This window comes from Carassius carassius, chromosome 6 (assembly GCF_963082965.1).
Source record: "Carassius carassius chromosome 6, fCarCar2.1, whole genome shotgun sequence".
NCBI classification, from domain to species: domain Eukaryota; kingdom Metazoa; phylum Chordata; class Actinopteri; order Cypriniformes; family Cyprinidae; genus Carassius; species Carassius carassius.
In genome coordinates this window covers 36,276,521-36,288,704 of record NC_081760.1, presented here as the reverse complement: position 1 = coordinate 36,288,704, position 12,184 = coordinate 36,276,521, and the positions used below count along the sequence as shown (strand labels likewise).

Sequence of the window (12,184 nt, the reverse complement as noted above, 5' to 3'; positions counted from 1 at the left end):
CCAACGTCCGGGGACATGAACAGCTCGGATCGATAGAATTTAGTTCTGAAAACAAAGAACATGTTTCGCCAGCCTGCACAGGGGGCGAGAGAATAATCCTCTCTGATGATTCAGGTATGACACAACCGCTGTGTTGTCTGATCTGAGCAGCACATGACGGCCGATCAGCAGATTCGAGAAATACTGGAGAGCCAGAAAAACAGCCAGTAATTTCAACCTGTTTATGTGCCAACTCCCTTGACAAACAGCTCCCCAGTCGGTCAAAGACGCATCCGTCGTGACAGTCTCTCGGGAAGCGCAAATCCCCAGCCGGACTCCGGTCAGGAGAATTCAGTCAGGAGAATTCGGTTGACATACATATTTTTAAGCGACATCACACATCGCCGTGTCACCGGAAACGTCCGATGCGGAGACAACGGGGTGAAACATTCCATACGTAAGCCCAGGCTGTTAAATGATTCAGCACAAGATCCCCATGAGAGTGTGCTTGAGTCTGCGATTGCGCTAAACACCAGCTAATCGCCTAAAATAGTTCAAACACGAACGCCCTGGTGCCGCAACGGGGCCAGAGATCCATCCATGCATTTTGAGAAATACTGATACACTTTGCTCTCTAAAGCGAATCTGAGGAACTTCCTGAGTGCAAGATTCAGATGGTGTAAACCCAGAATGGGTCGTAATCCGTCAGTGTTTTTTTTTTTTTTTTTTACCACAAAATGACGGCTGTAAAAAACCCTGCCTCCATCTGAGAGGGGTGTACTTCCTCTATAGCCCCTTTGCTCAGCAGAGTTGACATCTCCTGTCGCAGCACCGCTATTTCCATCGGCTTCGCCACCGTGGAAAGAATTCTGCGGAAAGGAGGCGGGCCTTATTGAAACTGAATGGTGTATCCATGACAAATCGTGCGTAACACCCATAGAGAAATGTCGGGCAAGCGTTCACACACGGCCGAGACCATACTAGCGGTCTCAAAATTTCTGCTTCCTGCAACGCTGTCATACATGTTAAAATATCCGGGCACGAAAAGCTCGTGGCGTTCGTGCACAGGGGAAGTGTATGTATAAGAGCCGTTGCGTCTCGTTGTGTATAATCCTGAAACGTGTCCACGGCAGGAATTAGGCCAACAGATTGAACATCGGGCTTTGCCGCTAGCGAAAAACGGCGGCTGTGCGAGCCGTCATAAATGGGTCGTCTGTGCAGGACCCTTGAATCGCCCCTCGAATTCTGAAAGCTGGATTGCGCAGAGTGTCTGAGGGAACATTTGGCATTACAGCTCAATCCAATGCTGCTCGAAGCACCGTTTGCTGCGAGGCAAACAATGTAGAATGTGGGGACTGCAGTGAGAGGGTTAGATGTGCATAGCAATCCAACAGCACTCTCTGTTGGAGGGCACAGTCCCTGGCAAGCATTAAGGAAAACGCATGCGTCAAACTCGCTGCGTTTCGTTGTGTATAATCCTGAAGCGTATCCACGGCAGGATTTAATCCAACAAGATAAACATTGGGCCACGCTGCTAGCGAGAACGCGGCAGCTGTGTGAGCCGTCATACACTGGCCATCTTTGCCAGCCTCCGCGCCGTCCCTCAAACTCTGAAGGCTGGATTGTGCAGAGTGTCTGAGGGGGCGCGCGAATGAGAGCTCAGTTCAATGACGCTCGAGGTGCCTTTGCTGCGAGACAGTCAATGTTAGAGAACATGAAGGAAAACGCATGCATCAAACTCGCTGCGTTTCGTTGTGTATAATCCTGAAGCGTATCCACGGCAGGATTTAATCCAACAAGATAAACATTGGGCCACGCTGCTAGCGAGAACGCGGCAGCTGTGCGAGCCGTCATACACTGGCCATCTTTGCCAGCCTCCGCGCCGTCCCTCAAACTCTGAAGGCTGGATTGTGCAGAGTGTCTGAGGGGGCGCGCGAATGATAGCTCCGTTCAATGACGCTCGAGGTGCCTTTGCTGCGAGACAGTCAATGTTAGAGAACATGAAGGAAACGCATGCATCAAACTCGCTGCGTTTCGTTGTGTATAATCCTGAAGCGTATCCACGGCAGGATTTAATCCAACAAGATGAACATCGGGCCACGCCGCTAGCGAGAACGCGGCGGCTGTGTGAACCGTATACACTGGCCATCTTTGCCAGCCTCCGCGCCGTCCCTCAAACTCTGAAGACTGGATTGTGCAGAGTGTCTGAGGGGGCGCGCGAATGATAGCTCAGTTAAATGACGCTCGAGGAGCCTTTGCTGCGAGACAGTCAAATGTTAGAGTGTGGAAACTGCAGTGAGAGGCTTAGATGTGCATTAGCAGTCCAACAGCGCTCTCTGGAGGCGGGCACAGTCCTAAGCAAACATGAAGGAAAAACGCATGCGTCACATTCGCTGCGTTTCGTTGTGTATAATCCTGAAGCGTATCCACGGCAGGATTTAATCCAACAAGATAAACATCGGGCCACGCCGCTAGCGAGAACGCGGTGGCTGTGTGAACCGTCATACGCTGGCCATCTTTGCCAGCCTCCGTGCCGTCCCTCAAACTCTGAAGACTGGATTGTGCAGAGTGTCTGAGGGGGCGCGCGAATGATAGCTCAGTTCAATGACGCTCGAGGTGCCCTTGCTGCGAGACAGTCAAAGTTAGAGTATGGGGACTGCAGTGAGAGGGTAGATGTGCATTAGCAGTCTAACAGCGCTCTCAGTGAAGGGCATAGTCCCTGGCATATTAACATGAAGAAAAGCGTGTGCGTCAAACTCGCTGCGTTTCGTTGTATATAATCCTGAAGCGTATCCACGGCAGGATTCAATCCAACAAGATAACATCGGGCCAAGCCGCTAGCGAAAACGCGGCGGCTGTGTGAGCCGTAATCCACCATTTGAAGAGCAAAACTGTTGATTAACGCGCTCGAGTGGGGGAGAGCGAGCACATGGAACTCCAGTGCATCACTGTATTCATATTCAAGCCGCACATATCGCCCCTAACCAACACCTCGTGCGGGGCCTCGGCGACCGCAGAAGCGAAACGGTGGGGGTTAGACGCGAGGCGACTTAAGAAATACACTCCAGAGCGCGGATACTTCCTAATGGCGTTAGTGCACAGGGGAAGTGTATGCATATTTTACTGTAGCCATAGGCTATCAAGGAGAGAACCTGTAGAGAGGCTGCAACGAACCTCTCATAAGTGCCTCCTCGTGATAACCCATCATACGGCTCCTACCTTTCGTTGACTCATCGCGTCCGCGGAGAGGAGTATACTGCTCGTAGATGATCGCTGAGAACGCGAGATAATAGGGCACAGAAGATTCGCTTCGTACTGAAGGAATGAAATCTGAGGTAAATGGCGCGCGGCACCAGGTATATATATGCTTACGCATGCTGGGCGGTGCCACGCGCTATTTGGCCAATAAGATTGGCGGGATGGTATAGGGCTTCAGACATTCGTCACACCGAAGGTGTTCCCATACGTGGTGACGTCACCGCAGCATCGAAGTGACCTATGAAAGGGAACCTTTTGGCACGCCCCTACCTGTCTCGTGCTGCCAGTAAATAACTGTTTTTCTACAGTTTGTTACCAGTAAGTCAAGGAAAAAACAGCAATATACTGTAAAATGTAAGAGTCAGATTTTTAGATAAAGAGAGTTAATACTGAACTCAACTGTATTAATGTGTGTTTGCACAAGAGATCTGTTACTTTAATGTATTTTTGTGGTTTACCATTGTGCTGGAGAGAAGAGCCTGTGCTTTAGTCAATGATGAGCCACAAACACTGATCTTCTGCTGCTTTATATAAAGACAGTAAATGTGGAGCCGCTGATACAGTGGTGATCAGAGGTGGGTAGTAACGAGTTACATTTACTTCGTTACATTTACTTGAGTAATTTTTTGGGGTAACGAATACTTTTCGGAGTATATTTAAAGATGGGTACTTTATACTCTTACTTGAATAAATTTTTGGGGAAAAATCTGTACTTTTACTTCGTTACTGTGGGCGACGCTCCTCTCGTTACTTTATCTTAATGCAATAAATGTTATAAATGCTTCAGTTTATTCCAAACGCGCCGTCTACTTTTCTCTGGGCAATGAGCGATGCCCATTCGCGAATGATTCATTCTTTTGAGTCAATTCTGTTCAAAGGCTTGATCAAACCAATTGGCAAACGAGTGAATTGGTTCATGAATCAGTTTGAATGAGTCGTTCAGTTCCCTGCCGCACGCGCTGAGCGTCTGAAGTGGTTCACTCGGAGTTGTAACGTTTAAGAACAGAAAGAGCGTTGAAAACGTGGCTGGAACTGCACTGAATTGAAATCTGCAAAGGTTATTATTTGCTAGCGATGGAGATCCTTATTAGATGAACACCGCGTGTGCTGTCTACTGTTTAACAGGTAATAACTTTTGTGCTACATTCGATTACAGTACACGATACCACTGTGACATTAGTTTGTTGTACGTGTGTGGCTTATAACAGAGGGGAGTCAAGTTGAATGCAGCTTCCAAAAGACAAAAAATAGCCGATTAAGATTTTATTAATTTTAATACAATCACACTGGTGCAAGTCAGCTGCTAAATTCAGATCTGTGATTGCTTGCTGGCGCTGAGCCAGAGATAGATGCGTTTATACAGCGCTGCCCATTAGTGATGGGATTTATGGCTCTTTGAGGGGATCCGGATCTTCGCGATCCGTTCCTTTCAAAGAGCCGTTCAAAAGAACGGCTCTTTTGGCTCTTTTAAATATTTAGTCAGTTTTAAGAAGCCAGCTTGGGGGCATCTCAGTTTATCCTGGAAATAATCACTGGGAAGAATGATGAGGTGAGATTTGTAGTCAAATAATTAAAACTCAGATATCACACACCAATATCTGAGTTTGAATTATTCTGAAATATTGATTATTACCTCATTTGTCATGTGTGGACTATATTCCATAGGGTTGCACAAATCCCTCTGCTTAGACAGTGACATCACTATTTTGGATTTACCTTTAGTACAAAGTGTGTGTGTGTGTAAAGCTACGTTGACTTATGTTATTCATACAATACCTACTCACGAATAAACATCAAAAACAAAGCCAGCTGCAATGAATTTCTGTGCAAAACAGCTTTTACTACAAACACTTCCACACAAGAACATTGTTATCACACAAGAACATTTTGATAGAAAACAAAAAATATTTAAAGTAGATAAAATTAGAATAAATAAAATGGAAATGTCTACATACTACTACTACTGTAAACTTTGCAAATAGGACATCAGCCACTTCAAGTCAATGAACAATAACAAAGTGGGCTGCAATGAATGTCTGTGCAAAACAGCTTTTTTTCAACGCTCCTACCCAATGACAGAGGCATGCAGGGTTTTTTTCCACTGGAGTAGTCACGTGAAGGATGCGTGCACAACTAATAACTAATATCATCACGCTATAAAGGGTTGGCCTGCGCTGGGTGCGCCCCTCCCCCTACAACTGTTCTGTCTCGCGGAGGAGCTCATTTGTGTGCATCTGTGTGAAACGCATAGGAAAAAAGAACGACAGAAAGAACGGCTCTCCTCCAGCCGCGACTCGGCTCCCATCGTTCATGTTTATGAGCCGTTCAAAAGAATCGGTTCGTTCGCGAACGTCACAACTCTACTGCCCATTATAACAAATCACACATGATTCTTTTGAGCTTATTAAAGCATTGGCCAATCAGAGGCGTTCAGATGAGTCATCGCTAAAATGCCAGTGCTTCCTTCACTCGCTCGCTGACTGAATACCTCTTTCTGGCGAATTCTCTCGCAGGAACAACAAAGTGCAGATGTGTGTACGAATCTATAATTAAGATATTGATTTCACAGTGTTAACAGTTTCAGTGATTTTAATGGGAGTTTCTGAGAGTGATTGAAATCTAGACTGTCAGTGAAAATTATCTTTAATAATGTAAATGTTATTTGCTCTCTTTCTGAACAATGAAAGATTAGTAGCAATATTTATATCACATTAACTTTCAATGTTAAATTCACATTTAATATAAAGTCAGTCGTATTAAAAATATGCTATGGCATGACACCTATATCTGTTACTTAAGTAAACAGACAGGGTTTTATAATAAATTACATAAATTGGAGTAAAGGCTGATGAAATATATACATTTATACATGCACACATACATTACATACATTTTATCTTTATATTTAAATAAAAATAGGCTCAGTATATATGACCCAAAGTAACTAGTAACTAACTACTTGAGTAGATTTTTTATCCGATACTTTTTACTCTTACTCAAGTAACTATTCAAGACTAGTACTTTTACTTGAGTAAATATTTCTAGAAGTCATCTCGGTTATGTATGTAACCTTGGTTCCCTGAATAGGGAACGAGATGCTGCGGTGACGTCACCGCGTATGGGAACACCTTCGGTGTGACGAATGTCTGAAGCCCTATACCATCCCGCCAATCCTATTGGCCAAATAGCGCGTGGCACCGCCCAGCATGCGTAGGCATATATATACCTGGTGCCGCGCGCCATTTACCTCAGATTTCATGACGAAGAAGAGAAGAAAGCTATCAAGGTATGGCACGGCCAGAACCGCAGCATCTCGTTCCCTATTCAGGGAACCAAGGTTACATACGTAACCGAGATGTTCCCTTTCATAGGTCACTTCGATGCTGCGGTGACGTCACCACGTATGGGAACGCTATACCATCACGCCTGACGTACCTGATAGCTTGGATCCAAGGAAGCATCTGCTCAAGCGGAGAGAACCCGGGAGCCAGGAGCCATCCTCACATCCAGACTGTAAGATCTGATAAAAGTGCTCGGTGAGGACCAGCCTGCCGCAGCACAGATATCATCCAAAGAAGATCCCCTGAGAAAGGCTTGAGAAGAAGCCACTGCTCTTGTGGAATGACCTCTTACTCCTAAGGGCGAAGCGAGCCCGCGCGCCTCATAGGCCAAGGAAATAGCCTCCACCAGCCAATGGGACATGCGCTGTTTCGTAACTGCATGGCCCTTATTCTTATGTCCAAAACAGACAAACAGCTGGTCAGACTCACGCCATGGGGCAGTGCGATCCACATAAATCTTCAACGCCCTCACAGGGCAAAGACTTAGATCTCCCTAGACTCTGTCGCAGCAGGAGAAAAAGCCTCCAGGACCACCTGCTGAAAATGAAAAGCATTAGACGCGACCTTAGGAACATAATTAGGCCTAGGTCGCAACAACACTTTCACAGAGCCTGGTGCAAACTCCATGCACGAGGGTGAGACAGAGAGAGCCTGTAAATCCCCAACTCTCTTGAGGGAGGATAAAGCCATGAGAAGAAGTGTCTTCAGAGTCAGGAGCTTATCCGATATAGTTTCCAGGGGCTCAAACGGGTGCCCTGACAAACCCAGTAACACAATGGATAAATCCCATGAAGGAACTCGCACAGGGCGGAAAGGTCTCAACCGTCGCGCACCCTGTATAAAACGAGAAACCAGTGAATGACGACCCACTGAAACACCACCTATATGCTCATGGTGAGCTGAGATAGCTGCCACATAAACCTTCAGGGTGGCTGGTGTCAATCCCTCCGAAAAACGGTCTTGAAGAAACTCCAGTACTGAAGCCACAGGGCAGTAAACTGGATCCACATCATGAGTTTCACACCATGTCATAAACAGTTTCCACTTGAAAGCATATAAGCGTCTCGTAGAAACTGCTCTAGAGTTCAGTATAGTCTCGGTAGTTTCAGCAGAAAGACCGGGACATATCAACTCACTCCGCTCAGAGGCCACGCCCACAGGTTCCACAGATCTGGCCTCGGATGCCAGATCCGTCCCTGTGCTTGCGATAATAAATCCCGTCTGAGGGGAATCTCCACCGGAGAGCCCGCTAACAGATTGATGAGATCCGCAAACCACGGCTGTGTGTGCCATCGCGGAGCCACCAGCAACAGCTGTCCCACTCTGTCCCGCCGTATTCTGCATAATACCGCTGGGACCAGACGAATCGGAGGAAACGCATACAAACTGGTCCTGGGCCAGCTGTGAGCTAGCGCATCCAGACCCAGGGGTGATGGAGGGCATAGGGAGAACCATAGCGGGCAATGCGTAGTCGTGCTCGACGCGAATAAATCCACTTTCGCTTCCCCGAAAATATGCCATAGGTGATTCACCGTTTGGGGGTGTAATCTCCATTCCCCTTGTTCCAGAGCCTGCCTGAATAGTAAATCCGCTCCGAAGTTCAGTCGTCCGGGGATGTGAACAGCCCGGATCGACAGAAATCTGTCGTGAGACCAAAGAAGAATACGCCTCGCCAGTCTGCACAGAGGGCGAGAACGTAATCCTCCCTGATGGTTCAGATAAGCCACGACCGCAGTGTTGTCCGTTCTGAGAAGCACATGACGGCCGGTCAGTAGAGTCGAAAAATACTGGAGAGCCAGAAAAACCGCCAGTAATTCCAATTTGTTTATGTGCCGGCTGCGTTGTGCCGCTGTCCACACTCCGTGGGCTGGGCGCCCCTGACAAACAGCTCCCCATCCGGTCAAAGACGCATCTGTCGTGGCAGTCTCTCGGGAAGCACAAATTCCCAGCCGAACCCCGGTGAGGAGAAATTCGGCTGATGTCCATTGTTTTAACGACATCACACACCTCCGTGTCACCGAGATCGTTCGATGCGGAGAACAACGGGGTGAAATATTCTGTCGTTTCGTCCACCACTGAAACGGGCGCATGTAAAGCAAACCCAGATGAATCACGGGAAGCGCCGCCGCCATTAGACCTAGTAGTCTGAGGCACAGTCTCACTGTCACTGTGTGACCCGCCCTGAAGTGCTGAACGCATGACGTAATCGACTGAGCGCGCGGGACAGAAAGCTTTGCTGTCATCGCGCGAGAGTCCAATTCTATTCCCAGGAAGGTAATCCGTTGAAAGGGGATTAATACACTTTTCTGGAAGTTTGTGCGTAAACCCAGGCTGTGTAAATGATTCAGCACAATATCTCAATGAGAGTGTGCTTGAGTCTGAGATTGCGCTAACACCAGCCAGTCGTCCAGATAGTTTAACACACGGACGCCCCGGAGCCGCAACGGGGCCAGAGCTGCGTCCATGCATTTTGAGAATGTACGGGGAGCTAGCGCTAAGCCAAAGGGAAGAACGCGGTACTGATACGCTTTGCCCTCCAAAGCGAATCTGAGGAACTTCCGGTGTCTCTTGATGATCTGAATATGAAAATAAGCATCCTTCAGATCGATCGTGACAAACCAGTCGTTTGGTTGAATCTGAGACAAAATAGATTTTACCGTCAACATCTTGAATTTGCTCGACCTGAGTGCAAGATTTAGACGGCGTAAATCCAGAATGGGTCGTAATCCGCCGTCCTTTTTTGGTACCACAAAATAACGGCTGTAAAACCCTGACTCCATCTGAGAGGGGTGTACTTCTTCTATAGCCCCTTTGCTCAGTAGAGCTAACATTTCCTGTCTCAGCACCGCCATGTCCATCGGTTTCATCACCGTGGAGAGAATTCCGCGGAAAGGGGGCGGGCCTTTCCGAAACTGAATGGTGTATCCGTGACAAATTGTGCGTAACACCCATTGAGAAATGCCGGGCAAGCGTTCCCACGCGGCCCGAAACAATATTAACGGTTTCAACATGTTCGTTTCCTGCAACGCTGTTGCACACATAGAAATGTCCGGGCACGAAAGACTCACGGTGTTCGTGCACAGGGGAAGTATATGCATAGCAGACGTTGCATCTCGTTGTACGTAGTCCTGAAACGTGTCCACGGCAGGAATTAGGCCAACAGATTGAGCATCGGGCTCTGCCGCTAGCGAAACAGCGGCGGCTGTGCGAGCCGTCATGACGGGCCGTTCGATGACGACCCTTTGAAGCGCTCCTCGAGCTCTGAAAACTGGATCGTGCAGAGTGTCTGAGGAAGCGATTGGTGTTACATTTCGCTCCAATGCTGTTCGAGGCGCTGTTTGCGGCGAAACAGTCAGGGTTTGAGCGTGGGGACTGCAATGAGAGTGTTGGATGCGCGAAAGCGGTCCAACAGCGCTCTCTAGCGGAGGGCACAGTCCCTGGCAGGCAGCGAAAAAATCAGGAGCTGCTGTTAGGTGCCCGAGAACGAGAGGCATTGGCCGTCGAACTCAGGTTCAGCCTTTTTCGCTGGCGTTGTTGAGCCGGTGGAACAACCCTAGGGCCCCAGTCCTTGCGAGGGGGCGCCATAGGTGAAGGCTCTTCCCGAGAGGGCACTCGCTGGCGGTGAGAGGAGGTTGAGCGAGAACGCGCGGGCGCCTGACGGCGTTCAACCTCTCTGGGTCTGCGGGGAATCAGCTGGCGGAAAGCGGCTGATTGCTGTTTCGCTGCTCTGAACTTCTCCACCACTGAAATGACCGCCTCCCCAAATAAACCGTCCTTAGACACAGGGGCATCCATGAGGAAAGATTTATCCTTTTCCTTTATGTTGGTGAGATTAAGCCAGAGGTGGCGCTCAACCGTAATTAATCCAGCCATGGAACGGCCCACTGCTCGAGCAGTATGTTTGGTAGCACGAAGCGCCAAATCAGTTGCTCGCCGTAGTTCCTTGACCGCCTCAGGTGTAATGCCGTCCCCCTCGTCCAATCCTTTTAACAGCTCCGCTTGGTAGGCCTGAAGGACCGCCATAGAATGAAGCGAAGCAGCCGCTTGGCCAGCGGCCATATAGGATTTTCCCACTAAACTAGACGTGACTCGACACGCCTTCGAGGGGAGGAGGGGGCGGGACTTCCACGCCGCAGCCGAATTAGGTGCAAGATGTTCGGCGAGAGTCTCTTCCACCGGCGGTATCGCTGTATAGCCATGACTCGCCATGCCCGAAATGGTGGCGAAATCCGCGGCCGCAGTGTTAGTGATGCGCGCCGCAAACGGCTGTTTCCAGGACCTCGAAACTTCCTGGTGGAGGTCCGGGAAAAAGGGTAAAGGCCTCCGGGGCTGCGAAGGTGTCCGACTAGTTAGGAAACGGTCGTCCAGCTTCGAAGAAGGTTGGGCCTCGGCCTTCTCAACCTCCCATTCCAGCCCCAATGTACCCACTGCACGGGAAACCACATCCAACAGCTCACTGTAGGAGGGGGAAACACGCCTCTCCTGTCCACTAGGAGGGAGAGGGCTCGTGTCGGCCGCGAAGTCCTCAGACCCCGAGGCCGCAGTGGAAAGAACGTCGTCATCATGGCGGTCACAACCGAAGGAGATGGCACTACATGCCCCCGGTGTGGGCCGTAAATCCTCACAGGAAAAGACGACAGGTTCAAAAGTTTTCCTGTGTATTAGGGTAGGGGAGAGCGAGCGATGCGGAGAGTAATTTTCCATCGCTGAACTGTCCTCGAACTCCATGTCACACGTGTCACCCCAAGCTATCACCTCGTGCGGTGCCTCGGCAGTCGCAGAAGTGGTGTGGCGGGGGTTAGACACGGCAACATCGGAGAATACATCTACCCTAGAGCGAAGCACCCTGAGTCGCAGGCCATCGCAATGGGGGCATGAAGAAAGGCCGCTAAGCGCCTCCTGTGCGTGGTGTAAGCCTAGGCAAACTACGCACCTGTCATGAGTGTCCCCCCGAACAATGTACCTGGTACACGGGTCCTTACACTTCTTGAAACTCATCGCGTCCGCGGAGAGGAGTATACTGCTCATAGATGATCGCTGAGAACGCGAGACGATAGGGCACAGAAGATTCGCTTCGTACTGAAGGAATTAAATCTGAGGTAAATGGCGCGCGGCACCAGGTATATATATGCCTACGCATGCTGGGCGGTGCCACGCGCTATTTGGCCAATAGGATTGGCGGGATGGTATAGGGCTTCAGACATTCGTCACACCGAAGGTGTTCCCATACGTGGTGACGTCACCGCAGCATCGAAGTGACCTATGAAAGGGAAACTTTTACTTTTACTTGAGTACAGTTTTTGGGTACTCTACCCACCTCTGGTGGTGATCTCTGTGTTAAGTATTTCAGAACATACATGTGTGCTATAGCTGACAATGAACTACAGTGATTTGAGTAAAAAGTCATGCTTCTATTTACTTTACTACTACACATTAAGTGTTTGCAGTTTTATATCAAGAAATATTCTTTCTCAGTGGACTCAAATTAAATAAGTTCACAGTACTATCAACTTATGAATTTTAGTTTTAGCTCGAACTGTTTGAAGCAGTGGGAGTGGAGTTAGTTTCCATGGTAAGATTATGGTAAAACACACACACACACTTGT

The 12,184-nt window shown here is 48.8% G+C and overlaps 1 protein-coding gene across 2 annotated transcripts in view; it reads right to left on the bottom strand.

The window, feature by feature from the left end:
• LOC132142782 (protocadherin Fat 4-like) overlaps positions 1 to 12,184 on the bottom strand; it is a 66,286-nt gene that overhangs the window by 40,598 nt on the left and 13,504 nt on the right. The gene's annotated exons all lie outside the window — the stretch shown is intronic.